This window comes from Bubalus bubalis, chromosome 8 (assembly GCF_019923935.1).
Source record: "Bubalus bubalis isolate 160015118507 breed Murrah chromosome 8, NDDB_SH_1, whole genome shotgun sequence".
In the NCBI taxonomy this organism is placed as follows: Eukaryota; Metazoa; Chordata; class Mammalia; order Artiodactyla; family Bovidae; genus Bubalus; species Bubalus bubalis.
This window is the reverse complement of record NC_059164.1, coordinates 25,910,130-25,930,184: the sequence shown is the minus strand read 5'-3', so window position 1 is coordinate 25,930,184 and position 20,055 is coordinate 25,910,130. Positions and strand designations below refer to the sequence as shown.

The window sequence follows — 20,055 nt, the reverse complement described above, 5'->3', positions numbered from 1 at the left end:
ATAATTCCAGAGGTCAGAGTCTGCCTCTGAGGGGTAGGGAGCTGTCAGGAACCCTGAAAAGAATTAGTCGAAATACACATGTGTGCAAGACTGGAGAGTGTTCTGTTTAGTGACAAGTGTTCCAGGAATTGGGAGCATGTATACAAAAGCTGTGTGTAGAGTGTGTGGCACAGTCTGACCATGGAGAGAAGCAACCCGAGGTGGTAGATGGGTACTGTTGGCACCATCTTGTGACCTATTTTGGGATCTGGTCTCAAAAAATACCACTTTGGTTCCCAGCATGCATGAATACTTAGTCATGTTCCGTTCTTTTGTGACCTCATGGATTATAGGGCTCCGGGCTCCTCTGTCCATGGAATTTTCCAGGCAAGAATATTGGAGTGGGTTGCCATTTCCTTCTGCAGGGGATCCTCCCAACCCAGGGATCGAACCCATGCATCCTGCATTGGCAGGCAGATTCTTTACCAACTCTGCCACCTGGGAAGGTTCCCAGACTGTGCCCTAAATTATTTGATATTATTATTTGATAATGACAATAAGGAATCTGCCTGCAATGCAGGAGAGTCAGATTCGATCCCTGGGTTGGGATCTCCTGGAGGAGGAAAAGGCAACCCACTCCAGTATTCTTACCTGGGAAATCCCACGGACAGAGGAGCCCAGCAGGCTCAGTCCATGGGGTTGCAGAGAGTCAGAGATGACTGAGTGACTAACACACATACGTCGTTTGATAATATAAGGCTAACAAATCCAACTTGATTGTATATTTTCAACTACAGGCGCAAATTAGGTGCCAAGGCTGAAATTTTATACCATGAGTGGAGCTATGTGATTATTTTTAAATATCTGGGGGGTATTTTGGTAGAAAACAGAGTAAGCAAAAGCTTTTATGTTTACATACAAGCTGTCCCTTACTATTTGCAGGGCACTGGCTCTAGGACTCCCACGGATACCCAGCTCTGGGGATGCTTAAGTCTCTTCTACAAAATGGCCTTTCCCAGTCAGTCCTCTGCATCCCCCAGATGCAGAGGGTCCTGCACCCACAAAACGGTGGTCTAGTGGGCTGACTACTCATCCTTAGACAGTGCAATTCCATGGAAGAAGGAAAGAGGGAAATAGAAGATGAAGCAGAGGAGTGAAGAGGCCGAGTGCCAGGAAGGGCTTTGCGGAGCTGGTCACGTTTACTATCGAGAGCAACCTACTACTTTACTTCACAGGGGCATTTTCTGAGAGGCTACATGAACAACTGTAGTTTAGAAAAGGGTTTATCTGATGAGCCCCGTTTCCCACTGGTCAGAGATTTACCCCACAGGGTATTAACTCTTCACAGAGTATTAACTCCACACACACCTCCAGGGTGTACACACTTAATCGTTTTCTTTTTTTTTTGTTTTGGAGTATAATTACTTCACAATGTTACATTAGTTTCTGCTGATACAATGAAGTGAATCAGCTATATGTATACATATATCCTCTCCCTCCTCCTCGCCCCCATCCCACCCATCAAAGTGCTCCCTGCATTGCACAGCAGCCTCCCACTAGCTGTCTATTTTACACATGGTAGTGTATATATGGGAGAAGGCAATGGCAACCCACTCCAGTACTCTTGCCTGGAAAATCCCATGGGCGGAGGAGCCTGGTGGGCTGCAGTCCATGGGGTCGCGAAGAGTCGGACATGACTGAGCAACTTTACTTTCACTTTTCACTTTCATGCATGGGAGAAGGAAATGGCAACCCACTCCAGTGTTCTTGCCTGGAGAATCCCAGGGACGGGGGAGCCTGGTGGGCTGCCGTCTATGGGGTCGCACAGAGTCGGACACGACTGAAGCGACTTAGCAGCAGCAGCAGTGTATATATGTCAATCTAATCTCGCAGTTTGTCCTCCCCAACCCTACCCTGCAACCCATGTCTACATGTCCATTCTCTACGTCTCCATCTTTATTCCTGTCGTGCAGATAGTTTCATCTGTGCTATTTTTCTAGATTCCACATATATGCATTACATACAATATTTGTTTTTCTCTTTCTGACGGATTTCACTCTGTATGACAGATTCTGGGTGCATCCACATCTCTACAAATGACCCAGTTTCACTCCTTTTAGTGGCTGCATAATATTCCTTTGTATATATGTACCATATCTTTATCCATTCATCTGTTGATGGACATTTTGGTTGCTTCCATGTCCTGGCCATTGTACTCACCTGATCTTTAGGAGAGTCCCTGGCTTCTCAGGCTTCAGCAGCAATGGCGAAGATTGAGAGGAGGGAAGAGGCATGGGCTGTGGACATAAGGCAATGCTTTTGGGCCCGTGGCAGGGATGCTCAAGCAAAGCAAGTGGCTGTGAGGCCTGGAGGTAGGTGCTGCCCGGAGAACCAGAGGTAGCAATGAATCCTGATTCAGGGGGTGACTTGTGCTGGGCAGTCCAGCCCTTGAATATCTGGCCCTCAACTTGAGTCAAGATAAAATTCACTTAACCCTCTGCATCCAGAGAGACCCGTAATGAGAGAGGCTGTCTTTGGTCCCACTACAGGCAGCAGGACTCACAGCAGCTGGTCCTCAATCTTCTACTAAGGAGATGAGATCTCAATTTTTTTTAGTACGCATTTAAGATAGATGATGGGAAATAGCTGCAAACATAGGCTGGTATAACTTTAAGGAAGAGTGTTAACTCAGGTAAGAGCAAGTCCAGAAGTTGGTGGATTCAGCAGCTGAATCATGTTCAAGCCCTCTGCTTTCAAATAGGTTACCATCTGCACAGATTCCTTCCTTCCTTCCTTCCTTTTAATTTTTTTTTTTTGAGAAATAGTCATATGTTCCAACATGACGAAATTTTCCCATTTCTCTTTGTACAGCAGCCTCATCACTCCAAGAAACAAAATTCAACTGTTTTGTCAGCTGTGCCACAACTTCATAAGAAAAGTTGCCAGTTTCTCAGCTAGAAAAATGAGTTGGGTTCTCATTTCTTTCTTCCTTATATTTTCCACTCAAGTAAATTCACATTCCTGCATTCCTTTATTTGCCGTACCTCCTCTTCCTATAGCGTTTTTTATACATTTAAGATTCTTTGTTTGCAAACAGTGGTAAAAATGTGGCTAACTTATGCAAAAATTGAATTTATTAAAATTTTATCTATGCTGGTAGAATCTACAGGGATCAACTCAGGAAAAAAACATGGCAGGTAAATCACAGCCAAAATTCTGCCATAGAGTGGTCTACCTAGGATATTACTGCTGGTAGCTTGATCACCTTATTAAACCTGTCCGCAGCCAGCTGGATCCACTGTGCCTGCCAAGCCCCTCCCCATGTCTAACTGCTTCACCCTTCCACTGGGGAATGATTTCTCATCATTATGCTTTGTTGAAAATCATGAAAGGTTAATAGTACATGTATTTCAGGAGTGGAGACATTTATAATTGAATTGATTTTTTTCAGTCCCTGTTTGTCTCTAAAGACCTGATCTTTCAAACAATGAATCTTAAACATTATCCATTAGCAAACTTAATTATTATGTGAGCTTTTTTCCCATTGGGGTTTCAGTATAAACGACTGATGTTGTCTCCCCATTGATTTTACTTCAGTTTTAATAAAATTTAATCAGATAATTTGAATTTTCTGCCAGAGTATTTGGCATGTTTTCTGGCAACTAAATGAATACATTTATTGAGTGTTCATAGCTTGAAATTATCTGGTGATAGTGTTTATTGGTTTGCTCTTTTGTAATTAAATCAAATAAGCTAACATTCCTAGGAACCCAAGCAGAGAGAACATGACTTTTAAACGTTCATTAGACTGGGTTTGTTATTTTGTGAAATTGTACTGATGGATACACTGAACCATGCAAGATGAGATATGAAATGTAATAAACCCCACATATTAGCCACAGAGCAAAGTCTACTTTTATCTAAGTTGTCCAGAGTTTTCAGCACCAGCTGAGGAGGAAAAGGTCTGGGTAATGCTGGCTTATATTACCCGTCCAAGTGTGATTACAGCCAGGAAAAAAAAAAAATGAATTTTTTTTTCAACCAGAGGGGTTTTTCTCCAAGGAACCTCAAGACTGTGACTACATTTTGCAGATGTTTTCAATGTATTTAGTTAAAGAAAACAGTAGAAGTCAATAAAAAAATTTAATTTTAGAAATGGGATCTATAAGGCATACATGAATAAAACATTGAACTGACTCTTTAATCCTTAAGATAGCATTTAAGATGCTATGTTGAACTAGGCAAAATGTTTCGTAAATACCCACATTGAGACTGAGTAAAGGGCTTTCAAAAGGAAGAAACCAGAACACAGAAGGCTATGAAGAATTCTTTCTATTTATAAAGTTAATTAACGACATCAATGACTAGATTATTTTGCTTTTCATACTGTACAAGGGAACAGTCCCATTCAGGCCCTTTGCTGTAACCACAGCCTGGCATAAGATGGGCTGTTCATAGATTTGATTCTGCTAAAATTGCATATGGGAAATTCTAGCTACATAAACCTAGAAACAGAGTGTCTTTTTTTTTTTTTTCCCCCTAGCCAACAAAAAAGATGAGTGTTTAAAAGAGTGGTGTATTGACATCAGATGTCACTTATATAGGAAATATTTATAAGTGGCCTCACTGCACGATCAGTGACCTTGTTTTAGGGCAAACTGGCAGGAGGCTGTCCTCTTTCTACCTGGATGACAGCACTGGATGAGCCAACTGGGAGAGCATCCATCCCTCTTTACAAGCACGGCCTTCTGGAAAGGCTGTTTAGCTCCTGGAGATACTTCAAAAGAGCCCTTGGAAGCCTGTGGAATGCAGGTGTCCTCCATGAACTTTAAAAGGCTTTGGGAACTACCTGATTTCTCAGGCCAGAATGGATTCTGTACTTGGCAGAAATGAAACGCGCTCAATCAGATCCATTACAGACTCAACCAGAGTCTGTGGCTCTTGACCTTGTAAAGATCGGGCACTCCCTTTCAAATTCCTGACACTGTAATCCTAGTTGAGAGGTACAGATTGGGGCTGACCTGTGATTTGCAGGTTTCCTTTTGATCTTCCCGCCCTCCTCATCTGCTGCCTGGCCACATGTGCCTTCCTGTGCAGAACTGTCCCTGCACCCTCCCTAGAGAGCCGCCCACCTGCTCTCTGCCAGCCGCCCCTTTGAAGTGATGAGCTTCATTTCACAGGGCTCCCCACCCCTTCCCTGCCCCTCCCCAACCCCTCTCTGTCCCCTTAAACACACACACACACCCCAAACTGGGCTCCTAGTTCAAACTGGAGGTGCTGATGTGGTCTCTTTACATCTTGACTTCTAGGGAAATGTATACCATGATCTTCAGTGATTTTATAACCAATAAGACTGATACCATTATGCAAACATTACTCAGAGTCATTATTAAATTGGGCCTCTTTCTATGGGTAACTAACAATTTCCATATTATAATCCAGCACAGAAATATCTTGGCACTCTCCTTTAAGTTTTATGATGTAAGAACACAGCTGTGAAGTTCATATGGACTCACTCATAATTTTCAAGTCATTTTAATCATTTATTAAACCATTTAATCATTTATCAAATGGCAAGCAGTGCACCTATTATTCTGGGTCTTTTTAGCACAATGATTAACAAACAGTTATTTGATCTATGTATTATTATTCATTAGCAATTATTTAGAGGCAAAACAAACAAAATCTTGATTTTTCTATTTCTTAGAGGCAACTGGAAAATAAGATGAGCTTCTTCTTTTTCTTTTTCTTTTTTAACTGTGCCATGTGGCTTGTGGGATCTTAGTTCGTCAACCAGGGACTAAACCCAGAACTAAGCCCACAGCAGTGAAAGCAACAAGTCCTAACCACTAGACGGCCAGGGATTTCCCAAGATCAACTTCTTTACAAAGAAACATCTTCTTAATTTAATCAGGATCATTACAGAAGGCAGAGCCTAGAATAATGCTGATGATCTTCTCATCTTGGAGCTTTCAATATTACATTTTAAAGGATGTTCTGATCCAGGGGATGACGGCATAGAGTTCTGCTTCATTTTGTTAGCTTAGGATGGGTTTCTTAAGTTCTAGGAGCCTCGAGTTCCTCATCTATAAAGTGAGGGTAATAATTATTCCCTCACAGGGTTCAATGAGAATATGTGTGTGTGTGTGCTCAGTCACATCCAACTCTTTGAGACCCCCGTGGACTATAGCCCACCAGGCTCCTCTGTCCATAGGATTCTCTGGGCAAGAATACTGGAGTTATCATGCTCTACTCCAGGGGATCTTCCTGACCCAGGGATTGAACCCATGTCTCTTGTGTCTCCTGCATTGCAGGTGGATTCTTTGCCACTGCACCACCTGGGAACTGTGCCGTAAAAGTACTGCCACCTGCCTCACAAGCAGGCTGCCTGACACTGTGTATGTGGGAGAACTGATTGAACCCACCTCCTTCTCCTGGGGACTAAGTGGGAGTCTACGACTCAGGTCTTTTTCTCTAGTTCCTTCAGGTGAGACACATACTCTTGGTCCCCTCTGCCTTCTTCCAAGTTGACTTCTTACTCATTACCAACCCCTAGTGGCTGCAGTCCATGGGGTCGCTAGGAGTCGGACACGACTGAGTGACTTCACTTTCACTTCTCACTTTCATGCATTGGAGAAGGAAATGGCAACCCACTCCAGTGTTTCTTGCCAGGAGAATCCCAAGGATGGGGGAGCCTGGTGGGCGGCCGTCTATGGGGTCGCACAGAGTCGGGCACGACTGAAGCGACTTAGCAGCAGCAGCAGCAGTGGCCTCATCTAGCAATTCTGATTCCTGAGGGGCTGGTTTTTAAAAGCTAGCATTTGCTACCTTCCCAGGGCAAGTTTATGGGCTTCCCAGGTGGTGCTATGATAAGAAGCCACTTGCCAATGCAGGAGACCTAAGAGCTGTGGGTTTGATCCCTGGGTTGGGAAGATGCCTTGGAGGAGGGCCTTGAAACCCACTCCAGCATTCTTGCCTGGAGAATCCCATGTACAGAGGAGCCAGGTGGGCTACAGTTCACAGGGCTGCAAAAAGTCGGATACCACTGAAGCAACTTAGCATGCAGCATGCAGGGCAAATTTACAATATTTTTTCCCACTGGCTATTTTAATCAAAGTCATACACACTCATGTTTGGAGCCCCTCAGTTTGACAATGAAAAAGTTTTAAGAGGTGGATGATGAATTGTTTTGAATGGAAATATACTGACATTGAAAACTTCATAAACTTCTTTAACTCAGTGTAATTACTTGGTCAAATTTTTATATAGCAAACTTAAACCTGTTTTGATTGTCCTTACTTTTTTTAAAAAAATATTTTACAGAATCCTCTTCTATGGAAAGTTTACAACAAAAGTTGATTTACTGATTTTTTTACCTATTGCCATTATAGGACTTTTAGGGGGCATTATTTATTTTTTTAATTTATGAAAATGTTCTAACCCTCAGAAAAATTGAATGAAGAGTAAAACAAATGCTCCTATACGCCATTCATAAATTTATTAAATCTTACCACAAATGCTCCAGCTCTTTCACAAATTTCTCTTTCCCAAAAGCATTGAGAATAGGATGCAGAATCATGGTACTTTACCCCTGGACACTTCAGCATGTCTATCCCAAGAACAAGTAAACTGCTTCCACAATCAGCTTCTTCATTGCCTTGGGTTCATAGTCAAGAAGGGGAAAAGGATTTGAGGAACACTAGTAGAATCAATGAACACAAAGTCCATGTTGAGTTGTCTCAGATTGTCCCCAAACTCCTTGGTAGTTTTTTTGTTTGTTTTTCTTTTTTGATCTAAGGTCCAATCAGCTTCATGCCTTACCTGTGTGCATACTAAGTCACTTCCATTGTGTCTGACTCTGCGACCCTATGGACTGTAGCCTGCCAGGCTCCTCTGTCCATGGGATTCTCCCGGCAAGAATACTGGAGTGGGTTGCCATGCCCTCCTCCAGGGGATCTTCCTGACGCAGGGATTGAACCTGCGTCTCTTACATCTCCTGCATTGGCGGACGTGTTCTCTACCACTAGTGCCACCTGGGAAACCCTTCATGCCTTACACAGGTTCTTAATTCTCTTGTGGGAGCCAAACTGATGCTTTCCCCTTCTTATGATTATATAGGCCATCACTATCAAGAGAAAAAACACTTTCAGATAGGAAAAAGTAACTAGGTCACTCTAAAAGTTTTGATCCTAAAACACACACATACAAGGTAAATTTGAAAATTTACCATAAATCTAAAGTCCCTAGCAAAAGCAAACATATCCTGAACTTTTATAGTACTAATATTGGAATATATTTCACAATCTATGTTGGTGTGTTAATCATAAGAGAAAGTTGCCATATTTCCATTCTGAGCAGGCTAATATGAACTTGGTAACCTTGAGAAGTTTTGAGTTTTTTCCTCTAAATGCATGTATGATTTTTTATGATAGATGACCACATGGCTCGCTAAGCAAAGACTAGTGGCAAGATTAAAACTGGCTAAAGTTCCATGGTTTAAAATGGCCAAGTTAAACAGTGGGAGCCAAGTTAAACTGATCTGACTTTCCTTCAGTTCAGCTGCAGGGAGAGTCTGTTTGACTTCATGAAACAGATTATTCTTTTCTGGTCTGTAGTGTAGAAGATGCACCCAAGGTGGCTTTTGACATTTTATTGAATGTAAGAGCCTCTATTTTCACTGCAAATTGGTATTTTCTAGTACATTATCAGAAAGAGAAAAGTGTCAGAAGAATTTGGTGACATGGTAGCTCTGTTGCTCAAACCTAAACATGTCAACGGAGAAGGCAATGGCACCCCACTCCAGTACTCTTGCCTGGAAAATCCCATGGATGGAGGAGCCTGGAAGGGTCCATGGGGTCACTGAGGGTCGGACACGACTGAGTGACTTTACTTTCACTTTTCACTTTCATGCATTGGAGAAGGAAATGGCAACCCACTCCAGTGTTCTTGCCTGGAGAATCCCAGGGATGGGGGAGCCTGGTGGGCTGCCGTCTATGGGGTCGCACAGAGTCGGACATGACTGAAGCGACTTAGCAGCAGCAGCAGCAGCATTGGCAGATGGGGAACTCTGGTGCCAGTAGCTCTGAAAGTGACAGAATGGGACAAGGGGCATCCCCATCACCTGGTACTCCCCTGGACTCTAGGAATCATTATGTAGTAGGGTGTGTGTGTGTGTGTGTGTGTGTGTTGGGGAGGGTCTCTGGGAGAAGTCACTTAAAATTGTCTATAATCAAAGTGGAGACAGAGCCCGAGACACCATCTCACACTATTATTGGTGGTGGTGATTTAGTCGCTATGTTGTGTCCAACTCTTGTGACCCCATGGACCGTGGCCCGCCAGGCTCCTCTGACCATGGGGATTCTCCAGGCAAGAATACTGGTGTGGATTGCCATTTCCTGCTCCAGGGGATCTTCCTGATGCAGGAATTGAACCTGGGTCTCCTGCATTGCAGGCAGATTCTTCACCAACCTAGCTATAAGGGAAGCTCTCCCACTATTTTTGGAACCATCTATTTTGTACTAGATCAGGGCAGCAGTTGGCTTAATAATTTAAAAATAAATGGTGGAGGATGAGGTACAGTAATGTGACTGCACTCAATGCCTGTGGACTGCACACTTAACAATGGTTAAGAAGGTAAATTTTACATTATGTGTATTTTACCACAATTAAAAATAATTGGGGGGGTGGTTACAGGTGACTTTTCCTTTTTTAGGAAAAAAAGAAGAAACTTAATTTAATAAATGGAACAATGTGGGACCAAGGATAGCCTCACAGGGACTTCTGCCAGCCAGGCTGAATAATCACGCACTCTGGTTCAGTCATTAGCTCTCCTATCTGCTCATTAATCCCTGTACCTTGAACAGAGATGGGTGCCAAATGCAATCCTTCAAGCTGCTTTCCAATAGGATATCCGAATTACATTCCCTGGACTGAACTTTTGCAGAGCAGATGTTTGAAGACTTCTCAGTCCTCTGGATAAAAATTGTCCTTTATCTTCTTGATTGATGGCAGCCTTTCATTTGATGATCAAAGGAAGCCACTCATAATCCTGTTAGAGATGTCTTAGACGGCCCTTAGGAGAATATTTATGCCCCGAGGGCTCTTGGCCTTCAGTCCTGCTTCACTCTGTCAGCAGCACGGGTGTTACTGCACTGTGTATGCACTTTCTTCCACTATTTAAATTATCGTGCTTTTCCCTTAGCGCTTTTAAGATCAGGCCTCTGTTGGGTGATGCTTGAAATGGCAGTCACTTGAGGGAAAAGCCTCAAGTACTAGACAAGCCACTCGTGAAACCTGACCCTGTCAAGTTCTGGAATTCTTCTATTGTCACACTCACTGTGCTATTAAGAAAGGTTTTGTCTTATCCACTCAACCCAGGAAGGGGGTTGGGGAAATGTAATTCTTGTGTGGTGAGAAAGAAAATAACTCTGTATTATTTTGAAATCTGTATTTTCTTTTAGAAACCAGAAAATGAAAAGAACATCTTTTCTTTAGAATGAGGAAAACTGTTAGAGGACTCAGTAACAAAACTGAAGTGGCTAAAACATTCAGAGAAATACACATTTGGACATGTAACTTGCTCTGCCTACTGGATTTCCCTTCTGGCTGTAAGAATAGCACCTCAAAAAGCAAGTGAGAGATTTATTTATTTTAGTTTTCTTAGACACTAAATCACATAACCAGCACAGAAATGGATTGGCAAACACTGACCAGTGACTGCTTATTCTTGGCTATAAGATAAAACAGTGTAACAGTGCTGATAAGCATAAATAAAAGAATCTTCTGTTTTGAGGGCATAAGGAAACCTATACTCTCTCCAGAAAAGTGCTCTTTCTTTTTTTAAAAATCAGAATATAATATACAACAACATGAATCAGCTGTGTGTGCGCTGTGCTCAGTTGTATCTGACTCTTTGTGACCTCACGGACTGCAGCCTGCCAGGCTTCTCTGTCCATGGAATTTTCCAGGCAAGAATACTGGGGCAGGTTGCCATTTCCTTCTTCAGGGGATCTACCCAACCCAGGGATCGAACCGGCACCTGTTGCATTTGGAGGCAGATTCTTTACCACTAGTGCCAGAAGGAACGTGAATCAGCTATAAGAATACATATATTCCTTGCCTCTCAGACCTCCCTCCCACCTCACCCCTCATCCCGTCTTTCTAGGTCATCATAGAGCCCTGAGCTGAGATTCCTGTGCAGAAAAACATGCTCATTCATTGTCAGGTGCCTGAAATGATGTTATTATTTTTCTATAGTTTAAGGTCTTATGTATACAGGTTCCTGGGAGGAGGTAAGCCACTTTATCAAAGTGAGGGACTAGCTATTTTAAAATCACCTGGGATACTTGTTAAAATAAAAATTTGGAAAAAAAAAAATTTGGTACCAAAACCCTCTGAACAAGAAATTTGGAAATCTACATTTTAACAAGGCCCCAGGTGAGTTTTTCCCTAAGCAAGATCAATATCAGTGTTTTAATCCTTTAGTAGTCATTTTGCCATAATTGAGCTACTGTAGTGGGGTAAAAGTTGGAGATGAGATCTAGAGGGCATTCAGGAGAGAGCGGGGAGGATAAGGCAGCACCCAAAGAGAGGAAAAAAAGGCAGGGAAAAACTGACTGGTTATAGTCTGGTAGGAGAGAATTTGACATTGGAATTTGATATTTGGGGGGATCTTGAGGGTGTTTCAGAACATGCAGCATGTGGGAATCAAAGAAGAAGATAAAAATTCAAACCACAGACAAACTGGAAGGAATGGAGCAGAAATACTATTCTATGGTGGAGGAATGCCCGCTTATAACTCTTAGAAGCAACACAAGAAATTACACAGTGAAAGATGACTTACAACTTCATAAAAACATGACATTTTAACATTCCCGAACAGAAGAACAGGAATGCATATGAGAAAAGGGTCAAAATATAAACACAAATTTACCAAAAATACAAGTAAAAAATTATGGGAGTATTATACATGTATATATGAATATGACATGTATGTACATGTATATAATATATATGCATGTGTACTGTAGGCCAGGAATTTGCCCATATTTATCTAATTGAGTCCTTAACAATTGCCCTGTGTGCGTGCATGTATGCTAAGTCGCTTCAGTCATGTCCGACTCTGCAATCCCATGGATTGCAGCCCACCAGGCTCCTCTCCACGGGATTCTCCAGGCAAGAGTACTGGAATGGGGTGCCATGCCCTCCTCCTACAGTTGCCCTACAAGTTACAGCCTGATTGGGAAAACAACTCAGGACCCCAAAGTTTAAGTTTTGGTTGATATGATAGTCAGATGGGTGTATCTGACTGTAGAGTTCACATCTTCCCACTGAGCGCAGAGGCTCCACCCTGTGGTTTGGACCGTCAGCTGCTCACACGAGCCCCATTGTCCTCTTTTAAGGATGCAGGTGGACTGTGTTGCCCAGACCCTCTGTATGATTGAGTGTATTGAATGGATTTACAGTGGAAAGTAATATTCCATATGCAGCCTAATCCTGTGAATGCTCATCTTTTTCCTTTCCCTTTTCTGGCTAACTAGAATAGAGATGCATTGCAAGGCAACTTTGGAGCTGAGAGTTTAAGATGGTACAGCCTCCATGGCCTGGGGTCTTGGTCATTATATAGAGGGTGACCTGCATAAGCAGAGAACAAATTCCTTGTGTACTTGAACCATGCCACACTTAGATCTATTGCTTACAAGGATTATTCTGTTGTAGCTAATATTCCTGTGAAGAAATCATAACACTTCTAAAACTCCAGGGACAAATGACCAAATGATAAGTAAACAAGTGCTTATATAATAGGAAACATACCCAATAAGTACATGCACAGAGCCATGTTCTACCTAGAGAACACTTAAAGAATTGTAAATTAAAATATGAAATGTGCTGACAAGACTGTGGGGAACAAACATACATTCACAAAACAATGAGATACTATATGTCGGTGCAATCTTTTTTGGAGGGAAATTAGGGAATATTTATTAAGAGGCCTTGTAATATTTATTCTTTTAAAATTGAAACCTGTTCCTAAATTATTACTTGAGATAAAATCACCAGTATAAAATTGTACTTATGTTAGCAAACCAACCAAACAACCTAAAATATAAAAACTAGTGTATTAATCGGGGTTCTGTAGAGAAACAGAACCAACAAGATGTATGTGTGTGTATACACATACACATATATGAGGGAGAGAAATTAATTGATTGATTGATTTTAGGAAATTGGCCCTTGTGATTATGGAGGCTTAGCAAGTCTAAAATCTGCAGGGTAGTTTATCAAGCAAGAGACCCAGGGAAGACTTGCAACTTGAGTTCCAAGAGAGTCTGCTGGCAGAATTCCCTCCTTTTGTGAAGAAGTTAGTTTTTTTCTATTAAGGCCTTCCACTGACTGGGGGAGGCCCACCCTGAAGTCCTTTCTTCAGGGACTGGTGGTCCAGTGGTTGGGACTGCATACCTCCAATGCAGGAGGCATGGGTTTTATCCCTGGTTGGGGAACTAAGATCCCACCTGTTGTGTGATGCAGTCAAGAAAGTCTTTTAAAAAAAAGTAAATATACTTTCCTCTAAGTTTATTAAGTGCTAATCTTATATAAAAAATAACTTCACAGAAATACCTATAATAATACGTGACCAAATATCTGGGTACTGTGACCTAGCCATGTTAATACTTAATCATCTCAGCTAGTATAACTAAATATCCAAAAACTGAGAAATGATTTATCAAATTGTGGCCACTGATTAAGTGAAATATCATAGCTATTCAAAATTATGAATATGAAAATGAGAGATTAATAGAAACAGGGAAAATGACATTTTTTCTCATTTCATGGAAGCTTACTGATGCCCTGACTGCCGAGCTGTGTGTGTGCTGACCCTCATCTCAAGAAGTCCATAGCCCAGGGAGACAGTTGTGGAAGATGCTCTGTGTGGTGGGGCGGGCAGGCTGCACTGGTGGAAGGTGGGGATTAGTGACGTATAAAGCTGAAGGAGTGGGCCAAGTTCAGCCTATGGGACCCTGGAAGATGAATGTGACACGGAGGATTCGGGTTTTGCCCTATAGCCATGGGGAGACTCTGGAGTATTTTAAAGAGAATAGCTTTGTTCTTGTAGGACATGGTTTTGTATTAAAATAGGGATTGGTATATTGTGAGGCCTAAGGCCAAGAGAACAATTAACTAGTCCTGGTGAGAAATGACTTGCAGCCTAAATTAAACTGATGACAACAGAAATGTACAGAGGGAAGACATTCCAGGGCAACACACAAGAGGCAGAATCAATGGCATCTGACGACACTGGGTATAGAGACTGGAGGGGAGGAAAAACATGAGGAAAAACTCCCAGATTTTTGGCTTGACTGCTTCCCAACAGAGATATATAACAGAGCAGGAGAAGTGATTTGGAGGGAGAGGAAAATGAGATTTTGAGTCCACTTCTGAATATGCTTCCCTATGTTTCATGTACTTTGTAGACAACTGCAGTGAGGGCCCAGTTAGGAAACAAGAAGCAAAGCAGTTATTTGAAGAGAAAGAAATTAATAGAAGGGGTTAGTCAAGGAGAAACTAATAGGGGACACTTATGTGACACAGAGGGCTTCCCTGGTGGTGCTTGTGGTAAAGAACCCGCCTGCCAATGCAGGAGATGTAAGAGATGTGGGTTTGATCCCTGAGTTAGGAAGATCCCTTGATGGAGGGCATGGCAACCCACTCCAGTAGTCTTGCCTGGAGAATCCCCATGGGCAGAGGAGCCTGGCAGGCTACAGTCCATAGCATCACAAAGAGTTGGACATGACTCAGGAGACTCGGCACGCATGCCGGTGAGACAGAGTTAGCTATGGCAGGGAGCATCTCCCATCCCAGGGCTGAGGAAACAAAGGGAAGAAATCAGAGACTTTAGATCAAAGAAGAGATGCTGTATTGATTCAGGATAGATGGATGAGGAATGATCATGAGGCTGGACCAGGAGGACTGAAAATAAGCAGGTGATGAGAACCAATAGCTGCTGGGGGATGGGAGGTCATTGTTATCAGTGAGGCTCACAGGGTAGGAAGGGGACTGACCGGAAGGACTGATATTCTATCTTCCTCCATCTCCCCTTGTATGCAGAGTGTAACCCACTGGGGGAAGGGAAATGTCATTTGCATAGTAAAAATTCCAGTATCACAGAGAACAGTTTGAAGATGAAAAAACCCCCCAAAAAACCCCATTTAATTTAGAAAACTTAATATTAGAAACAAGAAAGTCTGAGAAATAAGTGATCTCCATCATTCCTAACTTTTGTGTTTCCATCTCAAAAGTTAGGAAAGACACCAAATTAAAGAAAGAAGGAAACAATATTAAAGATAAGAGAATTAAGGACAATGGAAATCAATGTATCATAGAGAGAACCAAAAGTTGTTTCCAAAAAAATAGTAGAATTGATAAACTATTAGTAAGACTGATCATAATAAATTCGAGAAGGCAAAGTTAACCAATATCTTAGCCGAAGAGAGGATGTTACTACATAGGCATTAAACAGAGAGAGAAGATATTAAGAACAACCTGACTCAATGCATTTGAAATCCTTTGAAACTAAAAAATGAAAGGAAATGTTTTTTTGATGTTCCAGCCCTGGAGGCCCAAACCTACAAAATCAGGGCTGCCCTGTCAGTGCAGAAGAAACCCTCTGATTTTAGAAAATCTAGGGTGGCAGCACCTTTGGTTCTTCTGAGATGAGTAAATGCTCTTTGATAGGACGAGGAAGATGTTCACTGTGGTTTATCCACACAGTGACCAGACTTGCCACACACTCACATTATGTCAAGAAGGAAGCCTGACACAGTAGACTGCCCTGTGTATGCGAAGTTCAAAGGAAGGTGAAACTGATTAATGATGGTGGGAACCAGAATCATGGTTGTCTTTGCAGGAGAATGAGTGACTGGGATGAGACATGAAAGAGGCATCTGAAGAGCTAGATTACAAATGGTCATGGTGAATATTTGAGAAACTTCATTGAGTTGTCCTGGTATCATTTATGTAATTTTCTATATGCATGTTTTCTGTATGCATATTTCACTTAATGAAAATTATACTTTAAAAATTTTACTGGGTATGACTCAGGGAACTCAAATGGGGCCTCTGTGACAACATAGAAGGGTGGGATGGGGTGAGAGATGGGAGGGAGGCTGGAGAGGGAGGGGACATATGTATACCTATGGCTGAACCATGTTGATGTATGGCAGAAACCAACACAATATTGTAATTATCCTTAAATTAAAAATAAATAAAGAAAAAAAATCCCACCGGGCCAGAGGCTGAGACAGGGATTCTATCGCGTTAGTCTCATTTCTCTCCTCCTCTTTCTTGACCCTGTTGTCTGCTAATCTGCTTCCATCCTTCCCTTGCAACCAGGTCGGCAACCTCTTTAATCAGGAAGGACTGGAGGTCTGGTTCGTAATTGCTGGAGATGTTGAAATACCTTTTGGTTTTCATTAGGGAGACATCATCAGCCGGATTTCATCTGAACTGGCTGTTTGTGCTGATGGCGGTTATTCTGCAAAGCTGTCAACAAGAGCCCCGAGGGAAGAGGGGCTCTTTCCTAATGCCACTCTCCTCAACTGAGGCCTTGGAGAAAAATGCTGGTTCAAAATGCTGAGCAGATGGAAATTTTATAAATCACTCTAGCTTTACATAAGGAAAAGGATACCTCTTGGAGTTTTTTCGGCAATGATTTTTTTATTTTATTAAAAAAATTTTTTTGTTATTTTTTACTTTACAATAATGATTGTCTTTTCACTAACAAATATGCCCCTGACAGTCAAGGCTATTGGCTTGCTATTACCCTGGTATTTTCACTGTTTAACTTTTTCGTGGCTACTCGCTTCAGGTGTTACTTACATAGTAATAGCTGGAATGGATGGAATTTAAAAAGTATACATTACAAAATAGTCATACAGAAATAGTAAAAAAAGATACACATTAACATTCACAAGGGACACACACAGACACACATTAATACTTTTGTATACATCCCCAAGTACTTAAATTTGGTCAATTTGGAGAAAAACAATCATGTGAGCAGTTAGGTAAATTGTCATAGAAGCTAAAATGGTAGACCCCTGGCTTTTTTTTTTTTTCCAATTTCGTGAACTGGTTTCATGTAGCCCGTTTGTGCACACATGGCTTTCATATACTTGCAAACACTTAGATTAACAACAATCTTTTCAGCACTTAATCTAAGGTTTGAATGCGTTCTGGCTCAATCCTCTAAGTAGCTGCAGACGGGTGTGGGGCTGAGTGAGCTGCGGAAGTCAGACATGGCTCCAGGGGACTGGAGCGAATCCAGTCACAGGCAGGAGATCTGACTTCAGCCTTGATGATCTTGGGGTACCAGCTTTTTACTGGTTGTCATACACTAAGAAGTATTTTCAGCAGATGACAGTGGAAACAGAACCCTTGACAGCCTACCTCTTGGTTTCTTGCTTTCATTTAAAAAAATGTTTTAAAGCTTTACTACTTGCCCCTGGACAATTGCTAAGGATTTCTGAGATGCTCTTAGTGCTTCATCTGTAGTGCAATGGCTGTGATTTTAAGGCAAGCAATAAAGCCCTTATGATAATTATTTAAATTAAAAAAAATTTTAATGTTTATTCTACAAAGTTTCTGACAGGCCCCAAACACAAGGAATTAAAGAATATACACTCACGTGCCTTCAACAGATTAAGGAAAACAATATTATTAATGAGCTTGAAATGGTCCTGTGTGTGGTACCCCTTTTTCTCATAATCCTCCTCTACCCTCCAAGAGCATTCATTTCTTCAATCAGATGCTTATCACTGCACAAACTCCTTAATGCTTTGTATATATTTCTAATGTTTAACATTTATTATGTATTATATACAATCCTTAATACACATGAATCAGCCATAGGCACACATGTGTCCCCTACCTCCTGAATCCCCCTTCCATCTCCCTCCCCACACCATCCCTCCAGGTTGTTACAGAGCACTGGCTTTGGGTACTCTGCATCATACATCAAACTCCTTATCTATCTAAACTGCCTATCTATTTTATGTATGGTAATGTATATGTTTCAATGCTATTTTCTCAAGCCATCCCACCCTCTCCTTCCCCCTCTGCATCCAAAATCTGTTCTTTATGTCTGTGTCTCCTTTGGTGCCCTGCACGTAGGGTCATTGGCACTCTTTCTAGATTCCATACATATGCGTTAATATATACTTGTCTTTCTCTTTCTGATGTACTTCACTCTGTATAACAGGCTTTAGGTTCATCTACCTCATTAGAACAGACTCAAATACACTCCTTTTCACGGCTGAGTACTGTTTCATTGTGTATAGACACCACAACTTCCTTATCCATTCAGTTGTCGATGGACATCTAGATTGCTGCCATGTCCTAGCTATTGTAAATACCGCTGCAATGAACACTGGGATACATGTGTCATTTTAAATTCTGGTTTCCTCCGGACATATGCCCAGCAGTGGGATTGTTGGGTTGTACAGTAGTTTTATTGCTGGTTTTTTAAGGAATCTCCATACTTTTCTCCATTGTGGTTGTATCAGTTTGTATTCCTACCAACAGTGTAAGGGGGATTCCTTTTTCTCCACACTCTCTCTGGCATTTATTATTTGCAGGCTTTTTGATGATGATCATTCTGACTGGTGAACACTTCATTACTTTTTAATGGATGAATGCTATTCCATTGTATGAGTATACATACTATATTTAGCTATTTGTCCATTTGATGGACTTTTGGGTTGTTTTCACCTTTTGGCCACTATAAATAATGCTGCCATGAACATTTGCATACACATGTTAAATAGGTTTTCAATTATCTTGGGTATACACTTAGGAAATGGGATTGCTGGGTTCACATTTTGAGGACTTGTCAAACTATTAATATTTTTTAAAGTGACTGTACCATTTTACATTCCCATCAGCAATATGAGGGTTCCAATTCTTCCTGTCATTGTCTACATTTGTTATTATCTTCTTAAAAATTATTATTATAGCCATTCTAGTGGGTGTGAAGTAGTATCTCATTGTGCTATTACTTTTAATTTCCCTCATAACAAGTAGTGATGTTGGGTATCTTATTGTGTACTTATGGGTCATTTGCATACCTTCTTTGGAGGAATCTCTATTCAAAATGTTTTCCTATTTTAAAATTGGGTTGTGTGTCCTTTAGCTGTTGAGGTCTAGAAGTGCTTTATATATTCTGAACATTAGATCCTCATCAGATATATGATTTGCGATTATTTTCTCTCACATTCTGGGTTGTCTTCTTACTTTCTGGATAGTATGCTTTTGAAGCACTAATCTTTTTAATTTTGATGAAGTCAATTTATGTACTTTTTTCTTTATGTATCTTATACTTTGATGTCCTATCTTAGAAATCATTGCCAAATTCAAGGTCACAAAAATTTATACCTATGTTTTCTTCTAAGAATTTTACAGTTCTAGCTCTTACATTTTGATCAATTCTAAGTTGATTTTTGTACATGGTGTGAAATAGGGTCCAAATTTATTCTTTGCATGTGGATAACAGTTGTCTCAGCACCATTTGTTGGAAACACTTTTCTTCCCTCACTGAACTATCTTGGCACCCTTGTCAAAATCAATTGACTGTAGATGTATGGGTTTATTTCTGGATTCTCGTTTCTATACCATTAATCTATGTTTGGGCTCCCCAGGTGGCACCAGTGGTAAAAAATCTGCCTGCCATTGCAGGAGACATAAGAGACCTGGGTTTGATCCCTGTGTTGGGAAGCTTCCCTAGAGGAGGGCATGGTAACCCACTCCAGCATTCTTGCTTGGAAAATCCCATGGACAGAGGAGCCTGGCAGGCTATAGTTCACAGGGTAGCAAAGAGGTAGACACAACTGAAGTGACTTAGCACGCACTCACACAAGTGGGTTTACACTTATATCAATAACACAGTCTTGACTATGACGGTTTTGTAGGAAGTTTTAATATCAAGAAGGGGGGACCTCCAGCTGTGTTCTTTTTCAAGATTGCTTTGGCTATTCTGGATCCCTTAAGTGTATGGGTTTTAGGAACAGTTTGTCTTGCGAAAAA

At 41.4% G+C, this 20,055-nt stretch overlaps 1 long non-coding RNA gene across 6 annotated transcripts in view; it reads left to right on the top strand.

Moving 5' to 3' along the window:
- LOC112586460 overlaps nt 1-20,055 on the top strand; it is a 303,931-nt gene that overhangs the window by 36,056 nt on the left and 247,820 nt on the right. The gene's annotated exons all lie outside the window — the stretch shown is intronic.